Below are 12,994 nucleotides of genomic sequence, written 5' to 3'. Positions count from 1 at the left end.
AAGAAAAGGCTGAAGAAGCTCGACAGATGGCTAGGTATCGAGGAGGTGTCGAGCTAGCTTTTAAAAACAGTTTTTCAAGAAATGAAAAACACAGACATGAATGCAATCCAACATGCAACTCAACAAATGATCCAATCAACAAAATAAGCTCTCAAAATCATTTGTCAACGAAAATTTTAAGCACATGGATCCTCCAAAAACACACACATACACTAAACAAGTTTAACCAATTTTATATTTCAAAAACAAGTCAAGATAGTTTAGTAAGCATACATTAGCACATGTAAAACATTGTGATGGCCAAATCACATTATACCTGCACATGTATCAAAAGTAGCAAAGAATATTTCGTATTGTGTGTGAAAAACATCGCAAGATTGCATAAGTGTATGCATGTTATGACGATTTGAGATATGAGAAAATCACTTTAACTCACACATAATTATAACTATTTGATAGGGATTATCACCTTTGAGATACATCCTATAACTCCCATATCTCCTAGAAAACACACTTGCAATCATATTTAAAGCATTTTTGATCTTTTAGCTTTTTATTTTCTTTGCATATTTTCTTTTATTTAGCATATTATGCATGAGCATGTAAAAGAGAGAAAAAAAAAATACCCAACATGTTAAACATAGACATTGCACTTTTGCTATGCTGAAGCATACGGATGTCTTTGACACTGCACTTTTACTATGCCGAAGCATACAAGTGTCATATTATGATTGGTGGGTAATAGTGGTGAGATAGTTATTTATGCATTTCTCTTAGGATTTTCTAGTCCTACCCGTCAAAAAGAGTGATACGAGTGTTAAGTTCAAGAGATGACTTAATCTTACTCATCACAAACAAGAACCACAAAGCTTACTTACTTAGTTGTACATAGAGATGCTCATCTAAGTTACAAAAGATACAAAGTTTGGAAACTTTGTTCCAATGGCCATCCAAGGTACACAAGTATCAAAGTACACAAAACACACACTGTTTTTGTATTTTTCTGATTTTTCAATTTTTTATTTATTTTATTTTAAAAACAAAACAAACAAAATTAAAAACAAACAAACAAAAACATGTTAAACAAAGCAAAGCATAAAACTAGACTGACTCAAAATAAATGCAAGACACACAAGTAATGCAACAAAAAAAAAAATGAGAAGATAGAAGAAAGTGATAAAATCACTTAAAGTCTTTTTTCTTCCACACCTTGGAAAAACCTTTCCTTTGATTGAATCCTTAAACCGGCGGTGAAGGGGAAGAATTGAACCCGTTTAAGTTCGAAAAGAACATGAGAGCTTTTAGAAGATCTCTAAGAGGAGCAAGAGAGGATTGAAGTTGATTCTGGCTTCCAAATGCGATCATGCCGTTGTTTTATTGAGTGGCTAGCCACTTATAGCAATTTGGTCGAGTATAACTGACAGCTCCATAATGATGACAGAGATGCTGCTTCTTCTGTTTAGACTTTTGAGAGTTAGCCTTCTTAGCCCTAAGGTTCTTAACATCTTTCTTATCCTGCTTAGGGGGTGCTCCTAAGATAGATTTGCCCTTATCTAAGTTCTCACTAACTAATTTAGTTTTAACATTAGTGTTCTCAATATCAGTTTTATTAGCAGGAGGAACGAACATAGCAGCACTAGTAGAAGCAATATTAGACGAAGAAAGACCATACCCTAATCCTGTTCGATTTGAAGCAGATTTTTGAATACTAAGCATCTCATCAAGCTTTGCACTCGAGGTCCTCTCCAACTGAGCTCTGACTTGAAACAACTTCACTTTAAGCTTCTTGGTCTTCTCAGCCAAAAAATTGTTCTCAAATCTCAACGCTTCAATAGTCTGATTTGCTTCATCAAACTTTGTGGACAACTCTTCATGATCAAGTTCCACATCACTGAGTTTCTTGGTGGCTAACCTATACAGTTTCTCATGCTTCTCAGACAACTTGTATAGTTTCTCATAGGCTGAATGGATATCATCTTGATCATCCATCTTCTCACACTTAGAATCCACCAATTCTTCTTCTTCTTCTTCCACGTCTTTAACAATCCTTGCAGTAGGATTGACTGTGGCAGTGAAGGCATTTAAGATTCCGTCATCTTCATTGTCGGAATCATCTTCAGGTTTAGTGTCACTCAACGTAGCAGCAAGTGCCTTGCTCTTCCCAACACACTTGAGATATGTGGGACACTCTTGCTTCATGTGACCGAAGACATGACACCCAAAACACTTAGGTCCTCCATGAACAGTGTACTGACCGCCATCCCTTGCATCCTTTTTTCCTTTGTCTTGGCCTTTAGACTGAGAAGAACTGGATTGTCTGCAGTCCTTGTTGAAGTTCCTCCCATTGACATTCTTCATAAACTTCTTGAATTGCCTTGTAATGTAGGACTTTATTTTGGAATTTTCATCATCGGAAGAATCATCTGTGTCATTGCTCTTTGCCTTCAAGGCCATGCTCTTGCCTTTACCCGACTTGCCAATCCTAGATAGTCCTAGTTCGTAGGTATGCAAGTTTCCAACCAGCTCATTCAAAGGAATCTTATCAATATCCTTTGATTCTTCTATCGCCATAATCTTGGCATGGAATCTCTCGAGTAGAGATCTGAGTACCTTCCTCACAATCTTGGGTTTAGGAATGGTTTCACCAAGATTGAAGGCCGAGTTCACTATATCATTGAGCTTCGCATAGAACTCATCGAACGACTCATCCTCCTCCATCTTTATTTCTTCAAAGCTTGTAGTGAACCTTTGAAGTTTTGAATCCTTGACAGCCTTTGTACCCTCATAGGTTGTCTGGAGAATGGTCCATACTTCCTTTACAGTTTTAGTAAAGGATATCTTCTTGAACTCCTCATTGGTGACTGCGCTAAATAAGGCATTCAACACTCTGCTGTTGAAGTTTGCCACCTTGATCTTGGCTTCATCCCAATCGGCCGGCGCTTCTTTTGGCTTGGTCCAACCAATCTCTACAGCTTGTCACACCTTCTCATCTAAAGACTGCAAGAAAGCTCTCATGCGTACTTTCCAGTATGCATAGTTAGTGTCATTAAATAAAGGAGGTATGATTAATGACTGTCTTTTATCCATGACAAACAGGGGTCAATGGATCAACACAACAAAGATTAAACCTAATCAAAGTGTGTCTGCTCTGATACCACTTGATAGGCCAAAAACGTATTGACCCCTTGTGATTAAATTAATTAATAAATTAGCCAAGTTATTAATTAATCAATTTAACATGCAAACGCGTGATAGCACAAACAAATCACCAATAAACTAAATATGCAGTGAAAAATAAATAACACAGTGATTTATTTACGAATGGGGAAAACCTGACGGCAAAAACCCCACCGGGTGATTTTTAAGTCACCACTCCCAAAACTCCACTATTATCATAACAAACGGTTACAAGTAAAGGAATTCCAAGTACCTTACCAACCTACAGTTAAACTCTTACCCCAATACCTAATTGGACTTGTTCTGTAGTGACAGTTCCTCCTTTTGATGCATGGCTCCTAAGTACGTGAGTAACCAATGCGCGAATCCCAGTACGCGACTTCAACACCAATTGAAAGAGAGGTTGGCTACAAAGTTCTTCAGTTCATCCTACACAATGAAGATCAAGAAGATGCTTGGTTAAAAAACCCAAAGGTGCACATACACAGCAACTTCTTCAGAAGAGATGAACTAGGGCAGAACTTTGTCTCTGGTCACAGTTTGCTTCAACAGAGTTTTCTCAATACTTGTGCAACTTGTGTCCTTTTGACGGCCCTTAAAACAATCCTTTTATATGTCTAGGGTTAGGAGAAAAAAAGGCCCAAAGACACATTCACGAATCCCAAGAAATCAGATCAGAATTCTGATTTTTATAAACCTCAACAGTTAGAAACTATCGAGCAGGTGTCGAGCTTACAGGCTGGAACAGCTTTCTAAACCTCGACACATACTAACTGTCGAGTTTTAGTAACCTTGTACTTTCAGCTTGTTTTCTTGAACAGACTTGAAAACTTCCACACTTGACCTTGAAACATAGTTTCTTAAAGTATTTCAACACATCATAAATCTACCCAATTACAAGTAAAGTGTGTTTTGTCAAAGGATTAGCCAATTACATAAAAGTAATGACATATGTTCTTAACAAGTGAAACACATATATCCTAACAGGCATATCCCCACAATTATTGGTTAATCCCTCCAGAGCAGCAACTGTTTCCTCATTGAATACAAATCCATTATTTGAGTCCTTGTTCAATTCAAATTTCTTTAAGTCCAAATCGATCTCATTTATTTTCTTCTCAAAATAATCCCCTTCATTTTTGGCTTCCTTTTCCAGCTGTATTGATTCTGAATTTTCACTCGTTGCAGCCCTTGGTTGTGTAACTTCCAAACCGTCTTCCTCCATTATTAGGACATTTACTTCACTAAACTTGTCATCCATCAGACCACCTCCCTGTGCACCCTTCTGCACCGTTGTGTAGGAGCTTCTCTGATCTGAGGTGTTGGTTTTCTCCCTCTAGTCTCTTCTAGTGCCAATTTCCTTCTTCCTTGCTTTGTAATATCCCGGTACTACGGCCAACGAATTATTGTGTGTGGGTAAAGGGGATGCTCATAACCAAGGACCATATTCTTGATCCTTTTGGGTTAGAGTACCACCACTCTGTATCCAACGATCACAATTTCTATCAAAGTGATCCAACCGGCCACACCAATAGCATACATTTGGAAGGCATTCATATTTAAAAGATACCCATCCCTTTGACCCATTTTCAAGTGTGAAGATTCTCCCCCTACAGAGCGGAAGGGTTGTATCTACCCTTACTCTAATCCTCATGACACTGCCACGATCTACCTCCACTAAATTTGGCTCCTTATTGACTACCCCCGCTACTTCATAGAGTTTCTCAACAATTTCTTGACTCAAATATTTAATTGGGATGTCCTGAACTTGCACCCAGAGAGATACATATTCAAAGACCAAATCCTTAACTGGGATGCTATAGTCATACCGTTTAATCATCACCAAGTGCTTATCGAAACTCCACGGTTCCCCCTCCATAATTTTCTCCACCTCCTCCTCATTGTCAAAAATGAATAAGATGATGTGGTTTCCCACATTATGCATCTTAAATCCGTTCTTTGGCTGCTAGATTGGATTAAAGGTCCGTATTACAGCTTCTGTATTTAGGGCTCACTTGGTCAAGAACTTTGCTAAAATGGTGACTTTCTTCGAGCTCTCATTCGCATTCAATTGCACCTCACCACCTTCTCTATCATCCAAAGACATATTACCCCATTTCTTAACTAGTGTTTCCATGATTCTCGACCCAGAGTTTGGATGCCCTACCTCACTCAGTGTTTCCCAATTCCCCAAATAAAGAATCCCCATATGCCTCCAAGTAACAGTATTACTGAAGGGACACACTCTACCTCACACGAAGGGAATGACAATTCTATAGTATTAGAAGTTTAGAATAAAAGTCTCCATTCATGATACAGAGAAACTCTGTCTGTGTGTTTACCACTATATTTTAAGACCAAAATGTTGTCATTTTTTTATCTCTATATATTAAGAGGATTCAGAAAGTTAGTTATGATTTCAAAAAATGTATAAAATATTCGTAATCTAATTAGATAATATTTATTCTTAAAAAAAAAAAATGAGGTTAAAATTGTAATTCAACAAAATTAAAAAAAAAAAACTAATAAAGAAACTTTTTTTCCTAAAAATTAGCCCTCTCTCTATGTAAATATATCTCATCCACGTTTGATACGTTTTTTCCTAAAAACTAGCACACACTAAATCCAGTAGTTTACTCTATTTCAAATCCTAAATTTTAGTTTATTAAAAATCAACTTATGACATCTGCTTCTGATAATAGCTCTTTATCATCAGACCAATACACCAATCGATATTTGGTGTAGGTAGAGATTGAACCCCAGATCTCTTATTCAACCATCAAAGACTTTACCAGTTGAGCTAACTAAAATTCTCACTAACAATAAATAAATTCAATTTGAAAAATTACATTAAACTCAAATTAAAAAAAAAAAAAAAAGAGCCACGCCTAATTTTAATTAAGGCAGCCAAAAACCAAAGAAGAAGAAGGAACATAAATAAACAAATAAATAAATAAATAAATAAAAGAAGAAAAAAAAACAAAAAACAAAAAGATGGGTAATAGAAAAGGAAAACGACAAAACCTTGTGAAATGTCCACATGGGCATTATGCACAAATTAACTGTCTATGTTTTCTCTTCAATTTTCTCCACCAGTTTTCCTTCCAACAATCTACAATAAAAAATCTCCTTTTTCCATCTTCCCTAAAATCCATCCAACCAAACGGACCATAAGTGTATGTATGTGTAAAGCTCGTTCTTAGAGACTTAGGCCCCGTTTGGATTAGCCAATTCTGATCACTCAAATTAAGTTCTCATCACTCAAACTGAGAATTGGTGTGGGACCCACTGAAAATATTGTGTTTGGCTTGATTTCCTCTCCTTGTTCTCATCACTCAAACTTAGTTTGAGTTGAGCTACAATGTAGAAAACCGGAAACACCAAATTGGTGTTTTCAGTTTCTGAGTTACATAACTCAATGGCACGCTGGTAAAGATAAGGTATTTGTAAGGGCCATGACTTGTGTGTTGTCAAGTCAAACCACTCATCACCAACGGCAATTCCTCTTTCTTCTTTCTTTCTTCTTCTACTTCTTTCCTTTTCTTTCTCTGTTTCTTTGTTTCTTCTTCAGACCCCCACTCCAACGTTTTCTTCTTCTTCTTCAGACCCACACTCCAATGTTTTTTTTTTTTTTTTTTTTTCTTCTTTCTTTTTCTCTCCAACGTTTTTTTTTTTTTTTCCTTCTTCTTCTTCTTCTTCTTTCTTTCTTTCTTCTTCAGATCCCACTCCATTATTTTCATACATGCATAAATTTTACCCAGAAACAAAAACCCACACCTGATTTTAGTGATTTTGGTTTTTGATCTAAGGATTCTTGGGTTTGGGTTTGGGTTTTCTGTGTTTGTGGGTTTTTGTTTTGGGGATTTTTGGTGGACATTGTGGTTGTGTTGAGGGCTGTTGGTGGTGGAAGTTGTGGTTGTGGATTTCTAGGTTTGCCGTTGGTGGTGGTGCAGTTGGGTTTCGGTGTAGCTGGGTATTGGTGCGTGAAATGGGTTTCTGAGAAAAGAGATGTTAATGGGTTTTTGTGAAATGGGTTTCGCTTTATGGGGTTTGGGTTTGTTTCTGGACTGAGTGTGCTGGAGAAAATGTCTTGTGAGAGGTAAGAGAAATCTCCTGCGGGTACCAACCATAAGTAAACAATGTAGTGTCAATGGTGGGCTCCACCATTTCGGCAAAAAATATGCTTAAATTTTGAGTTATGTGATTGGTTTATGTTGCCAAACAAGAATTTTGGCATTTTTGAGAGAAAGTGGAAACTGAGTTAAGAGTTATGGGTTTTGAGTTTGAGTTATGAAAACTGAGACACCTCTAAACCAAACGGGCCCTTATCCTTCCCTCCCTTCCCCATGAATTGGTACTTGTAGGGTGAATATCATGCCAAATATATGTGGTGGTAGTTAAAAAATCAAGTGTTGATTGCCAATATACATTTAAGAACCCACAATTTTCATTAAATAAAACAAGAAATTTAAAACATTAAAAGAAATAAAAAGAAGTGGTATCAAATGCTACTTAATACTTTAATAGCTTGTTTTTGGAGATGAGAGTAGGGACTCCCTTAGCATTTGTCTGTTTCAAATAATTTATTTATTTAAGACAAACATGATTTTCGTCACAATTTTTTAGTACATACGATATTGCCTATAGCCATATACGAAGACTGACTCTCGAGCAAGCAAATTTAGCGGCATTCATGTCCTGCTTCTACAGATGCAAGGGTAACAACAGCCTACTGACACGCTCCAAATTTCATATTTTGCTACACTCAACACAATAATCAACGTCTAATAATTATTTACTTCAGAAATTCTAATAGGCCTGTATTCATGAGCTCTATATATATGTGCAAAGTTGAAAGGGGAAACAATTCTCCATTTCAAATCTTTGTCCATTGGTCCATTTTATAGCCCAAATTAGGTTTTAAAATCATACAATCTATTATATCATTTAAAATTTTAAATAATGCAGTAGTTTGTACGCTATTAAATCCCGTAAAAACTACTGCATTACTACTGCATTCAATAGTAATTAGGCCATCGATTACCAGCAGCTGAAGAACAAGAGTTTACCAAGCTGAGTATCGGAGCCGAATTATCGTTGCAAGTTATAAATACGTTTGGTTCAGTACGAAAATAGTTAACTAGCACTAGTGACCTTGTCGTTGTGTTCAAGATAGCTGAGTCTGCACGGTTATGCACGGAGAAGCATTGATTCCTTCATCCCCAACTGTAATTTAATTCAAGCCCATCAAAGTTCCTATAGCATATATATATTAAAAAAAAAAGGATAATTTTTTTTGCTTTTTTGTCCCTCAAATTATATACGGTATGTTTAACATTGATCCCTCGTTTTTAAAATGTTTAATTTTGGTAGGATCATATTTTTTAAAGGTTAAAATGTAAACTACACCTCTAAAGTTTGAGAATTTTTAAATTTTACACTTTGAAATTTTAAATTTTAAATTTTATTCTCAAAAGTTATATTTTGTTTGTATCAACAGCTATTTCATTATTATGATTATAATTTATTACAATCATATGTTATGTCAATTGTGGGTTTAAATAAAAAAAACCAATTACAACTTGTTACTCAACCTTTATTATAAAATTATTGTGAAAATAAACTCAAAAGTTATATTTTGTTTGTATCACCAGCCATTTTGTTATTATGATTGATTATAATTTATTACAATCATATGTGATGTCAGTTATGGGTTTAAATAAAAAAAACCAATTGCAACTTGTTACTCAACTTTTATTGTAAAATTATTGTGAAAAGAACACAAAGATGATCATATTTCAAGTTTATTTCAGTTGGGTTTAAACAAAATTTAGGGTCAGGGTGTTCAAATTTTTATTTTAGGGGTCAGTTTTTTTTTTTTTTTTTTTAATTTTATATATAAATTTTTTTTAGGCCTTTCAAATTTTTATTTTAGGGGTCAGTTTTTTTTTTTTTTTTTTTAATTTTATATATAAATTTTTTTTAGGCCAGGTTAGGGGGTTCAACAAAATATTTTTTTGGGCTGGCTCTATCAACAACCCTTTCGTTGTTATTTTCCGTTAAATATACATAAACTTGACACACATGTTTAGTTTGCCCAATAAAATAATGTTATGTTATTCTCATTATATCATGTATCATTATTTTATTGGATAAACTAAACACACGATACAAACTTATGTGACACATAACAGAAAATATTGATGAAAGAGTTGCTGATACAAATAAAATATAACTTCTGAGTGTAAAATTCAAATTCTAAAATTTTAGAGTGTAAAATTCAAACACTTTAAACTTTAGAAGTGTAAGTTGCATTTTAGCATATTTTAAAATGCAGTAATTTATTCATTTTGTCTATTTTCAAATTTTATGTGATTAATGAAATATACTAAGATATCTCATATTTAAAGGATCAAAATTGAACCAACCTCATATTTAAAGTATCATAAAATCAAATTGACCCCATATTTTAAAAGAACAAAAATGCAAGAAAGAAATAAATGGAAAATAGACTAAGGGAGTAAAATGTTATATTTTAAAATTTTAGAGAACCAAAATCAACTTTATAAGTTTGAGAGACCAGAATTTGAACAGGACCTAATAAAAATGTATTCTTAGTCCTCTGAAATTTCACAAAAGGAGAAGAAAGTTGGGCTTACATTGGTTTTCTACAATGTAATTCCACTGATAGGAAATCCCTTCAGATGCCTCCTTAGTAGAGTTTGAAGTGAAAACAAGTAAGCGCTGATTTTTCTGGACCATAGAATCAACTGTTGGCCAATCTCCACCTTTTTTTGGCATTTGAGAAACTGGGAACCAGAATTTCCTCAGGCCAGCAGCATCAAACACCTTACTCACACCAGTTGGTGTTATAACATGGTCTTCAATCATAATGGTGACCATCTCGTTTGGATTTTTTTGGAGATATAATTGAACCTTTATGAGAACATTAATGGCGGGTTGCTGGGTAATCAACCAAAGACATATAAACTTAACAGAGAAACTAAGAAATGAAAATTTCAAATGCAATTTTCCATGCTTTTTGGACATTCATGCAATACTTGATTTTCTGAGCTGTGGAACAAAACTTAGGACTATATATTGAAATTTTGAAACGACTCAGTTGTTTCTGTATTGATGTCTCTAATGTGGTTTCCACTTTCCAGATACTATTTAGACACTTACATAAGCTGTAAAGTTGTTGCACGATCCGTGACATAACCAGATTTCGTTGTGGAATTCATACATATCCAGCATTAAGCCTCTAACGCCATTCTGCAAGAGAAAGATATTTACGCGTGTTAATGCTGAAAAAAAAAAGAAGTATAGCGAATTTGGTAGGATGTCAAAACTCGAATTGCAATTCTCGAGTTCACAATCAAGTGAGCTTGAGACGAGATCGGTCTCGATCTCGTGATATGTGAATATGTTTGATCAAGTAATAAAAGACAATTAAAATCTAGATAGAATTTTTTTTTCCTAATCTAAGTATATAATTGTATGAAGTTTTTTTCTCGAGACTTGAATTCTGGCTTTTATCTTTTGAAAACTTGTACTTATAGAGTGACCACTACATCAAAAATGCACAATGATGAGATAGAAGATTTTTAGTCATTTTTTTTTTTCTTCTGAGAATGTGATTTTTTTATTCATTCATTCAAACAATGTCTCAATTAAGTTTCCTTATTTAATTATATCTTTAAGCTCTATCCTTGAAGGAAATATATCATCTCCATGTATCTAATTAAGATTTTTTTTTTTTTTTTTTTTGGGTGAAAATTTATTATCATTAATTTAATGGTGTATTCAATATTACCTCATTTCACCAAATAAATATACGAGTAATAAACTGATTTAATCCGATTATTGTAATTTTAGAAATAGTAGAGGAAACTCACAAGTGAAATATATGAGATTACAGTGCATAATATATGAAATTCTAGGAAAGAACGAAACAACCAAGGCAAGCAAACTATGATTAATTATGAGGTACCTGACTTTTACAAAGTTGTGGCTGAGTTTCAAGCTGAACAATTCCTTCAATCGATTCAATTTCCTCCACTGAACTCAGAGATTACAGTTACAAGTTTTTATTGTTCATTCAATGGAGATGAACCAATGCTGTGGTTTTTTTTTTTTTTTTTAAAAAAAAAAGAAAAAAAGAGAAGAAGCAACCAAAGCCAACCTTTTTACTGGTAGGCATGAAAGCTACAAGTGACAAGACATGGGAAAAAGGCCAGCATTTAATGCAAGAAACCTGGGGAATAACTGAAAACCTACCAAGTGTTGAATGTGGGAAAGTTATAGGAGCTTAACCCCTTCTTACCTTCTTGTTCATGTACTTCTACATTATATAGAATGTAACTATGACCGAAGCCACATAATTCTTAGACTGTATCTAGGACCAAGGCATTGTAATGTTATTTATATTTAATGTAAAATTTAATTATTCAACGGAGTACATTCCAATCATAAGGGTTTCTTATTTTCCTTTTAAATAAAATAAGTGACGACTTCATGTAAAATTCTCAATTTATGGGAAAAAAATATAACCAATTGAATTGTCATTTTGAGAAGCACCAACACGATTCCACACATTCACGCTAGTTTGGCCCAACTAAGGAATGTTGGTGGGTTAGAGGTGCAATCTCTCACATTTTCCTATTTAAATAATTAAAATAAGTAATGACTTCGTTTAAAACCCTCAATCTAAAGAAAAAAGAATCAACATTTTGAGGGAAATTTTTTCAAGTATGAATGATTCTAATTTTTTCATGTCATAATTTTTTAAAAATATATACAAAATTAATGACAGTCAGTGTTTATTTTAATGTTGGTAAACTGACAAAATTTGAACTATTAATTAAAATATGAATTGATAGAATTTTATTTTTTTATTTTTTATTTTTGGTGAAAGACGATTCATTAAAACCAACTAAAGGGGAACAACAAAAACAGGACAAAGCCTATTGACAAACACCCCATTAAGATCATCCACAAACATATCCAACAAGTCCACAAGCGGACTATGAAAAGAAGAAAAAGCACTATCTAAACTAAAACTCATTTTAGCAAGGCTATCCACACATCTATTAGCCTGGCGGAAGCAATGCTTAACACGCACCTGAGGAATGCGAGAAGCTAACAACCTGCAGTCGTCCAAAATAGGAGAAAGAATATTATTCACATAACCTGGCTTGTTCCAACAGTCCACAATAGCTTTGGCATCCAACTCAATTTCAAGAGAAGTAACATTAAGATTGCAGCATAAGATAAGACCCTCCCTAAGCCCCCATAATTCTGCAGCAAAGCTACTGGTGATACCGATGCACTTGCTGAAACCAACAATCCACTGCCCTGAATCATCTCTAATCACACCCCCACACCCTACCAAACCAGGATTCCCCTTAGCCGAACCATCAGTGTTCAGTTTCATCCAGCCTTGAGGAGGCCTCTCCCAACAAATTTCCTTTAGCACTTTACGAGTTTGCAGCCTTGGGGAAGCAACAAAGTGATAATACTCCAAAGCTTGCTTCACAATCTCCATAGCAAGGCTCGGATTCCTGTTCTTCCTGTTGAAAACCATATTGTTCCTACTCTTCCAAATATTCCAAATAGCTATCGGAAAAACAACTTTCCAAGGGGGGTGATTAGCACAAAGATTACTCACCATCCTACCATTAAAGGACAGCCAACTATGGAGGTCACTCCTCCAAAAAACCTAGTTCGAAGCGGAAATTCCTAGCTGATTCCACACACACTTCAGCTGAATGCAGTCCGTTAACGCATGCAAAATGGTTTCAGAACCTCCCTGACA

The 12,994-nt window shown here is 34.8% G+C and overlaps 1 pseudogene; it reads right to left on the bottom strand.

Moving 5' to 3' along the window:
- Window positions 1-8,195: 8,195 nt before the first annotated feature.
- On the bottom strand, window positions 8,196-12,763 carry LOC136062029 (PI-PLC X domain-containing protein At5g67130-like; annotated as a pseudogene).
- Window positions 12,764-12,994: the final 231 nt, after the last annotated feature.

Source organism: Quercus suber, unplaced genomic scaffold (genome assembly GCF_002906115.3).
Source record: "Quercus suber isolate HL8 unplaced genomic scaffold, Cork oak 2.0 scaffold_374, whole genome shotgun sequence".
Lineage (NCBI taxonomy): Eukaryota > Viridiplantae > Streptophyta > Magnoliopsida > Fagales > Fagaceae > Quercus > Quercus suber.
This window is presented reverse-complemented; position numbering and strand designations above follow the sequence as displayed.